We start from the raw sequence: 13953 nt of genomic DNA, 5'->3' as shown, positions 1-13953 counted from the left end.
CCTCCTTCACCGGGGTTTATCACCATGTATTTTTTAAAATTTTGTGTTAGGCCTAATTGTTATTTTGTTTGCATCGCACTATCTAGTAACAAATTGTAAATTGTCTTTTATTTAAGTTAAATCTATTTCATATTGATTTGAGTGGAATAATCGATAATCTTTAATATTTTGATGCTCTTATATTGGTAAGTCATTTATATCAATAATAAAGTTAGTCCGAGAACCGAGCCTTGCAGAACACTGTACAAGGTTTTGTTAAAAAATAGTACCATTGTACTGGACATAATTATTATACCCTGTTAAAAATCCACGAATACCATGAGTATAGGATGGGTATATGATTCAAAGGGGTAGGGACAATCTGAATCAGATGAAGGATTGTGGTACTTGTAGGCAATGGAATTTTACTTAAAAATTCACAAAGAGGTAATTAAATCAACATAGATTAGGTCAGCTCATAATTTTCTTAAACAAAGAACAAAGACGATCATATCAATTTGTTGTGTACAAAAAACGCTCCTTTTATAAGGCATAGAAATGGGACGTTTAACGCACAGTCACTAATACGCGCCGCTGTCTTCGCATCGTGCAGGCAGTCTACGTGTATAGTGGCGGGCTGCTACATTGCGGTGCAGGGGTGTTCAACTTACATATCGTGAGCGCACTCAGCTGCGTGTTTTCACTTCTTCTCCTTTCTCTCCTTTTCTTGTCATTTTTCCTCGCATTACTTGTTTTCATAAATTTCCCTCTCACTTTCCTTGTTTTCTCACTCCCTTCAGTTTTGTAACTCTTCTTGATCACTTGCATTCATTGGCACACCCCCGGTCAAAAATGGTACGGTTCTATCCAACATACACTCAAGTCGTCGCTGTACGAATAGTGAAATTCTTCACGCGCTGCGTTGCCTAGCTATGCGTGTGTACTGTGTACTATACTGTGTACACACAATGCCATCGGCTGAACCCGCCAAACTATAGTGACCAAAATTGCAAAAGCTTTTGCAAATGTGAAAAGTGACAGAGGTTTTTTTTATCCAATCAAAATCATTCTTAGGTATTCGCAATCTACAGCATTTTCTGCAAAATGTCTTTTTTTGATAGGGTCTATTGTGACGTATATATTTTTTTACAACAATGTGAAGTCGCACCAAACGTTTCGTTTCCCGCACTTGCCCATTGGCTCATGTACAAATGGATTTCCAAAATCATCAAGAAAGGTTCCAAAAACCTCAAAAGTGACAGAACTTAATTTGACTAAAATTGAATGAAAATCATATCATGTTCAAGGTGAGAATCTGCTCTATTCTATTCTGTTTTGATAGATCACCTTGTTGACGCGTTTGGGAGATATCTTAGCAAATTAATCCCTCAAAAAACTGCGTATTTTCTATTATTCTCCATAGGGAAATAATTTAACACGCTACGCACTGCAAAAAAGGAGCGCAAACAAATTGATATGATGACGAAACTGAGCTTTTTTTTTTTTTTTTTTTTTTTTTTACAAACAACAGGGGCTGCGGAATAGTTTTCAAAGTGGGAGGGGGGGGGGGTTGACCATGCAAAAAATCACAATCATATGGTCATTTTTTACGTTTTTGTACATGGTTTTGGAAAAAAAGTGCGGGGGCTGAAGCCCCCCGCCCCCCCCCCCCCCTCGCTTCCGCGGCCAGTGATTTACAAGTGCACACCAAGTTACCAATAATAGCGTTTCCATTTATTTGAAAGCAGGATAAAAGAGCGTTGTAGATTAAATGCCTTGCTCACGGGCCCGGGTCACGGGCATAGGTGCCGCGGCCTTGGATCGAACACCGGACTTTCAATGTATCAAGGCCCTAGTATACATGGTATACAGGGCCTTGCAATATATAGCCAGGCGCCTCACTTGGCCACGGCACCTCCACTGTTTATTTAAAGGAGAATGAAACCATTGGAACAAGATAGCTTGTGTGAAAACAGAAAAATCAAAGAAACAGATGAACAAAAGTTTGAGAAAAATCGGACAATAAATGAGAAAGTTATGAGCATTTAAATATTGCAATCACTAATGCTATGGAGATCCTCCCATTGGCAATGCGACAAGGATGTGTGATGTCATTGATGAACAACTCTCCCCATTACTTTAGTATATATTTCACTTGAATTGCCTCTTTTATCACATCTATCCATAGATCATGTGTTCTTTCTAAATGAGGGCATGTAATACATATTTTTTAAAAATACATCATGGATAAAGAGTTTGTATCATCATAAGAAAAAGCAAAAAGAGACATTTTGAGTGTATTTTATAGTCCACCAAAAGGAAAGTTGTTCATCAGTGACATCACACATCCTTGTCGCATTGCCAATTGGAGGATCTCCATAGCATTAGTGATTGCAATATTTAAATGCTCATAACTTTCTCATTTATTGTCCGATTTTTCTCAAACTTTCTTTATTCTTATTCTCTGATTTTTCTGTTTCTACACAAGCCTATTTGTTCCAAAGGTTTCATTCCCCTTTAAAGAAGTAAAATAAAAAACTAGAGTACCTACATTCTAAAAAAAAACAGGTGAATGGCGCCAGCTAGCGCCCAGTATCTATCCATGAAAATAGTGATTGCGTAATAAGCGCGTGAAAATTTCAGCAGTAATTCGGAAGATAAGAGCCAAAGGCAAAGCTCATGCAATTTGTCAATGAAGGTGATTAATAACGGTATGTGCTTCTCATGTTGAATAAGGGTTCAAAGCTTCACCAAAGGCTAGCAGGAAAGCTAGCCAAGAGGACGTGAATCACAGTGAATTTGTCTCAGAGGAACTGCCGGAGCGGAGTTGCCTGAGCTGAGCCTGAGGCCTGGGAGTGAGGAACTGCTTGATTTATGACCGAGTCGCTCACTCTCCGTGATCGGTGTACCGGTACAGTGTACCTCCATCGGTTTTCGGCCTGCCAGCTGCCTGCTTGGAGGTCCGCTTCGCTTCTGTACTACAAGTTCGAGCTCCTGCCCAATCGGCTACAACTCCCCCACAACACTTGCTCACTGCAACCATCCTGCCTGTGGGGAATCAGGTAGGACAATGGTTACACCAAAAGCTTCAGTCTGTTAATATGCAAGGCTCCACATTAACCTTTTTTGGGTGGTAAGCCCATTTCGTGCACCAAAACCTTCATATTAATTCGGTGGCCCAAAAAATAAAGAAAAACATTAAAAATGAATAAAACAAACTTCTAAAATGTTAATTCTGCCGCCATGACTAGCCAGGAGGCTTCTAGAGTGTAAAAATAATTTACTAAAGTAAGGTTACTCTCATTCTCAAGGAAGCCAGGTCTTTCTATTCATTTGTGTGTACTGCACCACCAAAAAACCTGAAACTTTCGCCCCCGTGATTTCTACTTTCTTTCTAAAAGATCTAGCCCTAATTCCTAGATCATGTACATGGGATACAACTTCATTTCCGACATTTGTACTACGCTATGGATTTTATTTTTAAACAAGAATTCATCACAAAAATAGAAAAATATCATGAAAAGACGGAAGAGACTTGCCGGATGTTTACATCGCAATCTTGTTTTCTATTGTTCTTCACCCACGATACGGACGCTATCCTGGGCGAAGAACAATAGAAAACAAGATGGCGGCGTAAACATCGGGCAAGTCTCTTCTGTCTTTTCATGATATTTTTTTTATGACTGATTTTTATTCTCTAACGTTAGAAGCCTCCTGGCTAGCCATGACCACTAAGTTACATGTACTTTCACTTTGTGTATCTTGTTACTCTTGTAATTGTATGTTAACCTTGTCCTTGTTTGCTGTTATTATATTTTGCAAATTGATCTGTGGTAAAATATAATTGATTAATTTGATTTCATCATTGTTAAGTTACATGTAGGCCTAAGTATAAAAAGATTGAAGAGAATAAATCAATTGTATTGTTCCCAGGTTGTGTGGACTTTTTTCTTTGATCTACATGTACTTCATGTAGTACACATACATGTATGTGTACTACATGTATGTAGACACACACAATGGTAAAGTAAATAAATTACACTGTACATGTATGCATAACAAACTTGGTCTCAGATACAAAACAATAACTTTCCCTTTCTTCCTCATTGAATCCCAAAACCTAGAGTATGCAGGCCTCAAATCAAGTTTATTTTGTTTTTTTTCTGCCTTGTAGCAGATTATTATAGCAGGAGAAAATCATAGAAAAATATGCTGCAAAATCAGAACAATGCGTTAAAGGGGGAGACAAACTAAAATAAGTAAAGAAAGAAGTGAATTAAAACAAAAGTATTAAAGAAATGAATAAAAAAAGAACAGGAAAAATAAGAAAAAAAAATAGAAAAAGAAAAGAAATAAAAGAACATGAAAGAAAAATGAATAAAACAAAATGAAAACAAAATTTGGGAAAAGGGAAAATTAAGAAGCCATTACCAACATTTTACAGCAGTGGCAAAAGTCTATTCTGACTGGAATACAATTAAAAGCAAGCAAGTTATTTTCACTTGCCTTTTGGGAATGGGGATTTCTATTTTTATATCCTTCAGTTTGTATTATTAATCATTTTTTGTCATATTCTTTATTCAGGCAAAGTCAATGGGAAGGGGTAGAAACAGCGTAAAAACTTTTGAAAAAATAAAAGAACGATAGGGGAACATCAAAAGTTATATATGGAAAAAAAAGTTTGAGAAAAGTCCTTCCCTATATTTGCCAAAATGTCGGAAAAATCAACATTTCATATCAATGAAATGCCTTCCCAAAGTATTTAGTTTCTCAAGAGTGGTTTAAGAAGTCATTTATAAACAATAAAAAAAAGAAATTATCTGTGTTATTTTGGATAGAAAAGACACAGCTTCGAAATAATTCAAGTATCAACACACATACAAATGCACACGTGGTACTGTAATGTACTCACCTATTGGTTTTGTGTGTATTAATTCATTTAAAATTCAGACTTTTGAGTCAAAAGAGAGGTCATAATTCCTCTTTCGAATGCTTTCAAATAATCAAGGTACACCAGATTTTAGCAATATGGACTGTAGAAGATCATTTCATTGGTGTACATAAAAGTGACTTTGACTTAGATTTTCAAAGTTCTGTGAAAGATTTCTTTTCGTATCACAGCTATGTCCGTAGACTGCTAGTTGCAATGGCTTCATTCAGCTTATTGATGTGCATGCTGAGCCGGCTGGATATGGCTACTATAGCATATTTCAATAATGGTTGCCAAAGGTGAATTTCCGCTTATGTCGAGCCTTGTAACATGTTGATTGTTCAGCTGAACTCTGTTGGCTCCACTCACCAAATACAGAGACCAGGGAAGTACTTGTACGTACAAATGTATGTACAAATCCTCTATTATTTTTTATTATTTATATGGCAAGACAATTGTCATTTTTCAATCTTTGTGTTTCACAAAGAAAAAAATAATTCAAAGAATCAAATAAGAGCCAAGTTTATGATGAATAGCTACACAGGTACAATGGAAACTGACAGTGTAAAAAATCAAGCATTTGTCCCAAAGAAAAAGAGAAAATAAGCCAAACATTGCCAACCTTATTTCACCACACAGGGAGTAGTAATCGAGAATTCTTAATATCATAACCTTGTTCATAGAATGAGTGACCTTGTCCATTGAATGAGTGCCCCACATTACACTCCTTCTTCTGATAAAGTACACTACCTGGCGTATTGTACTATATTTGGCAGGTCTGGCGTTGAGTATGTACAGTGCCATTTTAAAATATTCTAAAAAGTTAGTAAGTGCAGCCAAACAGCCATGCTCCTCTCTTAGCAAAGCAGGATGCTCTGTACCTCTTGTTTGAAGAGGCTATAAACAGAGGTGACATTGGGTAGTTGATCTGGCAAGGAAATCCATTAAACCTAGTGGAGTCTGGAAAGGAGGACTTCTAATAGATGAAAGTCCTTGCAAAATGTATTTGGAATCGCATGGAGTTTTCCACGGCTTGATGTCATCGCCGGAGTCAGGAACGACTGTTGAATGTCTATATGCTGGTTGATGATATGATGCATCATCATCATTTTGTATTGTGCCCTACGCTCCAAGAGTGTTGGCCACTCGAGTTGACCAAGCATCGATGTGACGCTGCTTGTACATTTGAAGTCACCCACAACAAACAGGTCTGGCAAAACGGCGCTGGACCATTTCCAGTCGATGGATATTCTAGGTGTAAGGGTCCCACACAACATATGCATACTCTAAAATGGGGCGTACTAAAGCCAGGTAGCATAAGGTCTTAGTCTTTCTTGGACAAGGGCTGACGTTTCGCTGAAGAAATTCACTGACAGAGCTGGCTTTCTTGGTAATCGCTTTAACATGATGAGTCCAGTTTAGGTTGCTCTTGAGATGGACTCCTAGATACATGTACTTAGCTGTGTCAGCTGACTCATGGATGCTATAAGTCCATTTGACAGGCTTTCTCTTGTTGGTTACATGTAGTACCTGGGTTGAAAGCCGTATAAAGCCAGTCACTTTCCCATGTTTGCTCATATTCTTTTTTAAAGCGAGTCTTAAAAAGGGGAAGTTCACCCTGGGCCTGACATTGTGACAACAAATTCATTGTAAAAATATCAGAAAAAATAATAGTACTTAGTAGGGCCTACGTACTAGATCTAGAAATATAGCTGAAGCCAGCACCAGATTTGAGAAAAATCGGTCAAAGAATAAAAAAAATTGTGAAGTCATTAGACTGATAAATAGGTCTAGGCCTATATTTCTTTCAGGGATATGCTCCGCTTAGACCAAAAGCTTCGGTCTCTGTGTATATTGGTTGTTCCGCTGAACTCCGTTGGCTCCACTCACCAAAGTAGGCCAAAGTTCTAACTCGATCTGTACAGGGACTCACTGGCCTTATGTTTATATAGTTAACTTTGGATAAACCAAGGAGTGGGAGTTGCGTGACAGCCGAAGTAAGTCACTGTTTTTTTTTCAGCACGGAGTATCCCTTTAAAGTTCAACAAACTTCGGCCATGTAGGGGGTATTTCTTGAATCGCCATAATACATGTAGCCGACAGTTTATCGATCTTCAGTAGTTCATGAAACTTAGACCTTCATGTGAGAGCAATCATGTATCATTTAATATCTGCATTTATGAGTTTTAGGTCACATGACCAAAGTCAAAGATCATTTAAGGTCAGTGAGTTTTCCCAATATTTTGGGTATTTGTTGAACTGGCATCACAACTTTGAAAGTTTATGGATCTAGTTTGAACACGAAACATATTCGAGTATCACTGAACAATTTGCGTGAGTCTTTAGTCACCAAATAGCAGAGAAATAACTTCATTAAAATCATTATCAAAACAAAAAATTAAAAAAGGTGTGAATATCCTCTTCAGCTGTAATTTGAGTTAAATTGGGCTACATTTCCTGGAATGGAGATGACTCTGTTGTGTTTATTTGCCTTGACTTTGTTCCTTGCCAGACTACCAGTATTCTCACCATAGTGAAGCATCAAACATACACAGGTAGATCAACCTTTTCCCCATGATATTTAGGAATACCATGAAAAAAAATGGTAATTGAAAATCACTCACATTTGATATTTGTCTTTTGTTGAAACATCAAATCCCGATCAATGACCGAATGTGTACGTGTTTAGAATGTACTGCGTATAATATTAAAATGCATATTATGGGGCACAGCCGTGAGCATTATACTGGTATGCATGCTGATGAAACGAGGAAGTGATTTTTTTTTTTACTGGAACTATTGCTTTGTTATCTCTGTAATAGCTCTGTGGTTATACCATGGATATTCACCTCTCACTGTGCAGTCAGTACAAGTTTACTGTATCTTTCATTGTATTTTATTTATTATTCCTAGTACATGTAAATGTTTATACATGTACATGTATGTACATGGCATAGTATAACATTCATCATGGCATGTGTTTTTTGGTAGCTATATGCATGTACATGCATGTATGTTTTTTTTTGGGGGGGGGGAATGAACTGAGAACTGTTTCATAAAACAAGTAGTGATTCAATGAAGCTGCTAGTGAAAACCCTTGTACTGATAGGCTGAGAGCAAAATTAGTCATCTTTTCATACAAAGGGTGTGTTTATGCTTCCATTACAAAGACAGAATCAGCATTTTCAAACAATGTTTCAGAACAACCGTGGTAAACGTGGTTCTGGGAGTACTTTTTATGCTTCTAGTTTTTCAGAGGCGAAATCTTGATTCTCATCTGCAGCTGGCTTCGAATTGTACTTTTTTTTATGAGTGTTGTTATGGTCAATTATTATTTAAAGTTTTAATGATTTCAGATCTTTTAATAATTGCATGGAGCTACATGTACTTGAAATAGCCATAGAATTTCCACAATGTTGAGGATAATAGTAAGACAAAATAATAAGACATCTGTTTGTTTATGCTACTATGGCTTCTGGCTGAGCGATGTCTCCTCATCATAACTCATGTTCCGTTTTTTGTTGTAAATTTCCTCAACATGTGATGAGTAGTACTATAATAATAATTATACTTGCTTACAGAGCGCTTAATACTTGCTTTGTCAGAAGTCTCTAAGTATATGCAGCATAATTACCCTGGCTTTAGCAGTGCAGCTGTTACGCGCGCTGCGTTTCAAGGAATAAATTCCTGCCAGGTACCCATTTACCTCACCTTGGTTGAGTGCAGCACATTGTGGATCTATTTCTTGCTAAAGGAAATTACGCCATGGTTGGGATTCGAACCCAGGACCCTCTGTTTCAGAGTCTGGAGACTAATCCACTGGGCCACAACGCTCCACGTTGATAGTACATGCAATGTACATTGGTTAGTATGATCAAGGAGATGAGTGGTAATTCCGTGGAGGTAAGTCCCTGTTAAAACCATGCAACTGTATTTTGCTCACAGATTTTTCATCTCACCGGAAGTATCTACCAAAAACAAGTTTACGATAGTGGTTCTGTTTATACTTCCCCAGAAACCCTGACTTTGGTCAAACGATGTTTTGAAACGCACCTTTTTGTAAGTTTATGTTTGGCATTTTCAAATGCGTTTAAAAGAATGTACACATGAACGCAATTGTGTTTTGGACTAATCACGCATGAAAATGCTGATTCTGGCCTGAAAAGTGGAAGCATAAAAATGCCCCGAGACACAAATGAAACATAGAAATGATGATGGTGATGTATTTTCTGCTAATATTGTGAATTATTCTTTTATGGTACCCAAAGCTCATAAACTTTATTGTGTACAATGAATTAATTACTTATATCAACATTTGCATGTGTAGGCCTACACTGCTTTTTAATTGGTGAAAATACTGTAGTATTTTTCTTTTTTATCTTTTCAAAGAGATGTAAGTGAATGATGTTTCATACAAAATGCACTTTCAAGAAAGTTGCAAATTTGATAGTTTACCTGGAAAAGGAGGGATTCGAACTCTTTTCTTTGATAGTATTAAACAAAATATAATGCAATAGAAGTCAGTGCAATAGGCCCGAGGCCTTGTCTGTGGCATAAAGCTTTTTTTTCATTATGTGTTTTGTATGATGATATGTGGAGCTCTGCATTAAAAGCTATTCACTCAAACTTGTAGTTTGTGCGTAATGGGTTGAACTCTGGTCTATTGAATAAAAAAAGGTTTGTTTTTCATATTTTCAAAGGAAATGATTGTATAAATTTGTAGTATGCAGACCTCCTGTGAACTTTGTCAATGCCATGTATACTGTACATTGCAGTGGGTGATGGTGTTTGTATGACCATTTCCTCTGCTTCCACTCGGTTCCCTTCTCTCTCTGCCTCTCTCCCCCACCCTCTCTCTCTCTGTACCTCTCTCTTTTTCTCGCCGTCTCTTTACGACCTCCCTTCCTCTGTTTCTGCGCAATAGCAACGTGTGTTTAGTGGAGCATTGAAACAAATTGCTATAAAAGCCTGGTACCCGCCCACAAATACCATATCACTTGTTGATACGAGTCTGCTCTGGTAGAGCTGTACTCTTGTAACTCTCGTGGTATTACATGTATACTCCATGCTTCTTCTTCTGATAAAGAACAGTCCACCGACTGGTGTATTGTCGTACTATATGCTTGCATGCTTTCTATACCATTCTACCGATACCTTTGTTGGAAGCCAGTAATTAATTGTCAGCAATACTGCAGGATATATTAACACCATTTGAGAAAATTCAAGACAGACTCGCTGCCACTCGCATTATTTATCCACACATCATATGATATCGTGTGATCAAAACGTGCTATTGGATTTTGCTTGCACATGTTACATTGGATAAGAATAGTCTACATCTGACCTTCGTACGCACACTTTGCAAGGCGTTTATCAGGTAATATTTTGATAAGTTGTAGTCAATTATTAATAAATATTGCTATCAAAATCATGCTCATGTACACATGTTTGCTTTGATAATATTCACACGAAAGTTTAGTGCACTCTTGTTAAAGATTCAATTGTCTTCAGAATATTGAATCTCCAAAGCTTCTGTAATTATTACAAAACTTGAGTCTTTTATTAAGTGAAAAAAAAAACCCAGTTAGCTCAGATTTAGTTCTCTTCCTATTTAAAATATGCCCCTTGAACACCGTAATGTGTACATTTGTTTTCATAGGGTTTTTAATACCCAAGAGCCCATTGTTGTGCAAAGATTGTATCCTTGATTTTCATCCTGTATGTATTTAATGTTTTAAAGTGTGTTTTTTTATTCTACAATTAACAACCTATTCTATGGGGGAGAAGAATATAATTTTTTCATTCACAAGTTTGTTTTTTAAATTGTATCCATTTTTAAAAGCATACTTGTAACACCATTCATGTGATCTCATACTCCTTTCATAAACCTACCCTCCTATTAGCCGCCTAAGAGTAATGCGGATAATTCAATAAAAATTGCGTTCACAAACTCCGAAAATAAGCCGCATTATTTTTACGAGCGCCCGTCCTGAAAAAGGCGTATAATCGTCATGACAACTGGACACGCCCCATCCGATGCGGTTGTGTTGGAAAAGGGTGACCTTGTGACCGCACCATGGCAATTATCCGCATTATATGGAAATGCGTTCATAAACTCAAAATCTTGTCCCGATGCTGCTATTATGCGGATAATAGCAGCATCAAAATAATGCGGATAACTAGTGTCCTCCAATTTTACGACCAAATTATGCTGCTATTAGCCGCATAATTGGGTTTATGAAAGGGGTATTACAGTGCATTCAGCCAGTGGAAATCAATACTACACTCAGTATCCAACTTTATACAACTCCCAAGAATGTTCTGTAATCTGATTGGTCCAAATCGGATCACATGATATTCAGGGTATTGCTCTATTATATCCAAAATGCACTATCCTGCATTATGACATCATACCAAAAGTACTGTCCTGCACTCTGACATCAGAGTGCAGGATAGTGCGAGGTCTGGAATTATATGAAATAGCATTCGGGGCAACTCAGTAACTTGGGGGAGAGGGAGGGGGTTGTTTAAAACAAACAATGCATGCTTTCTTGTGCATAGAGGACCTAAATAATGAACTCTGTGCTCGACTCGCCAAATGGATAAACCGCTTCGGTCCTGCGGACCTCGATGTGGTATCCATTGGCTCTTCTCGCATCGGTCATTATTTGGCCCTGCATGCACGCGTTTATGTGCAAAGAGTATGTTACAAAAAAAGTCATTAATATTGCATTTTTACTAAAATTTATGAATCGATAAGTAAACTCATGCCTTAGCTCTCCTTATTGCTTTTCTTTGTACATGTGTATGTATTTTGTGTTTTCATGATGTACATGTACATTGACAAAAGATAAATGGTCATTTATTGCATTTCTTTGAATTTTGTGTTTTCATGAAGTGATGTTGTCTTCTAAAGTTCAGTTTTGTCCCCAAATATTTCAAGACATGAATTATAAACTACATGTACATGTACTGTACACGTACATGTATCAGGATGCTACATAAGCACTTGCCCGATTGCCCGGGGAAAGTAAAAGAGTCAGGCAAGTGTTTTGAAGTAAAGGCCAAAACTACTTGCCCGAATTGGGCAAGCGAAATTCTCACAGTAGAATGACCAAAATTAGGGTGATATGATATGATATTGACCCTAATTTTGGTCATGGCAGGCAAGATAAAAGCACTTTGGAAAAAGAAATGCAATGACAAGGTAGATCAGTTCATGTCAAAAGAGAGAAAAAGTTAAGTAGTTTTTATAAAACCGCAAAACTTTCTTTTGAAGAGGTAAACTTTTTTTAGAGTGATTTTTTCTGGCCAGTGAAATAGATTTTTGGGCAGGTATATTCCAAATATTTCAAAATTTGCTTGCCCGACCAGGCAAGTGCTTCTAAAAAGTTATGTAGCACCCTGATGTAGATCAATAAAAATTGTTCATTTGTCATGATCTTTAAGTTCACATACAACTGAATTTTATTTGCTTTTATGTGCTCATCCTTTTGACAAATTACTGCTCACCGATATACACAGTTCTGTTACTTCATGAAGATAGGGATAATCTGAAAACACACTATTGGATTGTTTTCATGGTTGATTTTATTTTATATTTTAGTGATAACAGTTTAATGGATTGAGCAATTTAGTGGTTTCTTTATTATTAGGTGAAATGAAAATATCAAATGTCTGATTAATTTTTTGATCATTTGATTGATCCATGAAATGATTGAGTGACCTCAAAGCATTTAATGAAACAAATCATCAGTGATTTTCACTGACCAGTACATACATGTATTGTGAATGATCTTCACCAGTTGACAAATTTGCTTTGAGCAGATCATGGGTCCATTGCAGAAAGAGAACTTTGCGTTTAAACGAAAGTCGAAAAGTCGCAATTCCCAATTGCACTCTGTTGATTGGTTGAAAATCAAGTTGTGCATGATTTTTAGAGTTGCGATTGATTGCAACTCTTTCTGCAACGGCCCCAGTTGCAAGTATTTCAGTAGCTTATAACAAATTGTGAAAATGCTGTAAATAATTCCTGTGAGTCTTTTTGTTTGAATTTGATGCTGATCAGAGACCTCAACCATACATGTGGTACCCCTTGTTTCATCAGTTTTGGTGCACAGTTTCCAAACAATCTTCAACGATTAATTTGGGCATTTTTTTTTATCTAGTGCTAAGTTTTATTAATTTTGGATTTTGCTATATATTCGAGTTGGTCTCTCTGAATAGCCAAAATTGGGTTAAAAACTCAAAATTATGCAAGACTCTAGTCTTCGAACTTTTTATTTGGTCTGCAAATTTCCACACCTCATTCTCATTTTTACAGTATATTTATACTACTATGAAAACTTTACCGATTGATCTACATCAAAAATGTATTATTAATTTTTGTTTTAGCTCTGAAACAATATTTAGATGTTGGCCTAAAAACTTGTTTAAAAATGTTGTTTATGCAACTTTCAAACACTCGTTGATTTCATACAGATAAATTCTGGTTTCTTTATAAAAGCATGCCCTCTTGATGCTCCACTTAACATCGGATGAATTAGCTTGCTTTCTATTTGTCAAGAGATTTATGAAAAGTATCATTTACCCATGAATGAAACATTTTTTAAAAAAATCTGAGAGTCAATTAGAGCTTTTTAATGTATCATTCCTTTTCTGTTTTTTTTTTGTCCTGTAGAAATTTGTGACATCTTACAACTGATGGAGGAGAGTTATGAGTTTTATCCAGTTTTCATGAGAGAAGTCCACCACACGGCAGTCAATTTATATGTAAGTTTTTTTTCTTTATCCCGTACCTGGGAATGTGAATGTTATTTTGTTCTTCAATTGAAGTTAAAGGTTAGAAGGAGTGGAATGGCTATTTGGCATAAAATTGACAGCGGTTATTGTCCTAATTTTATGAAAACATCCATAGTAGACTATGGTATGAATTCCCCTTTTTTGATTTGGTGACTTAAAATAAAATAGTTCACACTTCACAGCACACAGTTGGCATAAAGACAGTACTGTAAAGAAGACATTGAAATAAACGTTTCCCATCC

General features: G+C 36.7%; 1 long non-coding RNA gene across 4 annotated transcripts in view; it reads left to right on the top strand.

Moving 5' to 3' along the window:
- Window positions 1–2592: 2592 nt before the first annotated feature.
- Window positions 2593–13953, top strand: part of LOC121416170 — a 31187-nt gene continuing 19826 nt past the window's right edge. For 3 of the 4 annotated variants that reach the window (XR_005970109.1, XR_005970107.1, XR_005970108.1), the window contains exons 1-2: window positions 2594–3041; window positions 13590–13681. This is a non-coding gene — a long non-coding RNA (uncharacterized LOC121416170). Of the gene's footprint in view, window positions 3042–13589; window positions 13682–13953 lie in introns of all 4 variants that reach the window. The other variant, XR_005970110.1, reaches the window with a different exon arrangement.

Source organism: Lytechinus variegatus, chromosome 5, assembly GCF_018143015.1.
Source record: "Lytechinus variegatus isolate NC3 chromosome 5, Lvar_3.0, whole genome shotgun sequence".
Taxonomy (NCBI): Eukaryota; Metazoa; Echinodermata; class Echinoidea; order Temnopleuroida; family Toxopneustidae; genus Lytechinus; species Lytechinus variegatus.
This window is presented reverse-complemented; position numbering and strand designations above follow the sequence as displayed.